At 37.4% G+C, this 2,190-nt stretch overlaps 1 protein-coding gene across 1 annotated transcript in view; it reads left to right on the top strand.

Moving 5' to 3' along the window:
- The window catches only part of LOC102832847 (disintegrin and metalloproteinase domain-containing protein 18-like), a 197,331-nt gene that overhangs the window by 100,194 nt on the left and 94,947 nt on the right, over window positions 1–2,190 (top strand). The window lies entirely within an intron of this gene.

Raw genomic sequence — 2,190 nt, 5'->3', positions numbered from 1 at the left:
GACTCCACGGCTACTAACAACAACAATAGCTAACGATGAAGTCCTTTTGTGGTACTGCAGGATAATGCACTGGACCACAAGTTTGGACTGAACCCACCAGTTGCTCCTTGGAAACCCTATACTGGGTTGTTATGAGTCAGAACTGATTTGAAGACACTTAACAATAACCACAATAGCTAATGATAATGAGCATTTCTTCTTATGTTAGTTGGCTGCCTGAATGTGAAATGTCTGTTCATGTTCTCTGCTCATTTTAAAATTGTTTGTCTTCTTTTTGTTGATTCTCTGAAGTGTTATATAAATTATGGACAGTAGTTCTTTGTCTGATATGTTGCTGTCAAGTACTTCCTTTCCATCTGTGGGTTTTATTTTCACTCTTTTTTAGTGAAATCCTTTGATATACATCAGTATCCATTTTTTAGGAAGTCCCAGTCACCTATTTTGTCTTTTGTTTATGCATTTTCAGTTATGTTTGGTAGTGTATTTATGCCATGCAGCAGAGTTCCTAGGTCCTAGAATGGGTGTTGTGAACATCAAGATCAGTGGTTCAAACCTACCAGGCACTACTTGGAAAGCCTACATGAGTCACTATGAGTCAAAACTGATTAGAGAGCACACAACAACATCAGAGCTCCTGAGTTTGTCTCTATTTTTTTCATTGATGATCTGTATAGTTCTAGATTGTACATTTAGTTTTTTAATTCATGTTGAGTTAATTTTTGTATATGGTATGGGATATGGGTCTTGTTTATTTACAAATGAATTTGACTGTGTGGATCATGAGAAGTCATGCAGAACATTGCTAAGAATGAGTATTACACCAGGACTACAAAATAATTATTGAACATTTTAATACACCATTTTTATGAAGGACAGAACAACTAGAATGCAATTCAACAAAGACACAGAAGAACCAAACAACATAATCAAGCAATTTGATTTCATAGACAGAGCACTCAACCAAGTAACAGCACAATATTAATTATTTTCCAGTGCACATGGAACATTCTTCACAACAGACTATATGTTAGGTCACATAGCAAACCTCAATTCATTCAAAAACACCAAAATACTACAAAACATCTTTTCAGATCATAATGTTATAAAATTTAAAGTGAGCAATAGGAAGACAAAGACAGAACATAAAATACATGGAAATTGAACAAAACACTTCTTAAAAGTTACTTGGTAACAGATCAATTTAAAAAATTGAAGTTAAAAAGTTCCTTGAGTTAAATGAGAACAGAAACACAGCTTACCAAACCTTTGGGACACAGCAAAAGCAAAACTCAGAGGGAAATTTATAGCAATAAATGAACACAGCCCAAAAGAAGAAACAACCAAAATCAACACCTTAAACAAACATCTCCAACAATCAGAAAAAGAGCAGCAAGATAAGCTTACTGCCAGTCCAAGAAAAATAAATGATAAGGGTTAGAGCAGAATTAAATAGAATAGAAAAAAAGGAAAAGAAAGAATCAACAAGAATAGAAAGACAAGAAGTAGTTTCTCTGAGAAACTTCCAGTAAGATGGTGGATTAGAGTGATGCACTACATGGACCCTCTAGAACAAAGATACAAGAGTCCAAATGAAACAGACACAGATTAAAACCCTGAAACCCTGAACTTCAAAAGAAAAGTTAAAGAAATGGATTGAGAGCTTGCTGTGAGAAGAAGGTGAGCAAGGACAACAAGAGAGGAAGTCTGACTGGTGAATAACAAGCCAGAAATGTCACGACCTCCTTGAACCTTTGTGAGCAGCTTTGATGACAGAAGGTGATATGGAAGAGCAGAGTCACACAGATGACTGAAAAGCTGAGGTTCTGACTTTTTCTCCATGATATCCAGTTAACCAGCTCCCACCTTCAGCTACCCAATACAGCCCTTACTCTCTAAAAATTTGGAACCACATGGTTGAAAGCCATGCCGGTTTGAGGTAGGGGCCAGCTATGCTGTTTTGGTGTGCTGTTTTGGTTCCTGGGTTCAGGTGAGTTTGGCTTATTATCTACGGACCCCACAGAGCCACCAGACCAGCATTTAACCAGATACCCTGCCCCCAGCTGCCCTGTGGTCCTAACAGACACTGAAGAACCTTCACAAACTATATCTGATTGAACATTGATAACACTGAGCCCAACAGGAACTCCATGTAGGTCCAGGAATTCAGCTATCACATCACTTCAACACCCA

The sequence above is a fragment of the Chrysochloris asiatica genome, unplaced genomic scaffold, assembly GCF_000296735.1.
Source record: "Chrysochloris asiatica unplaced genomic scaffold, ChrAsi1.0 scaffold00035, whole genome shotgun sequence".
Lineage (NCBI taxonomy): Eukaryota > Metazoa > Chordata > Mammalia > Afrosoricida > Chrysochloridae > Chrysochloris > Chrysochloris asiatica.
This window is presented reverse-complemented; position numbering and strand designations above follow the sequence as displayed.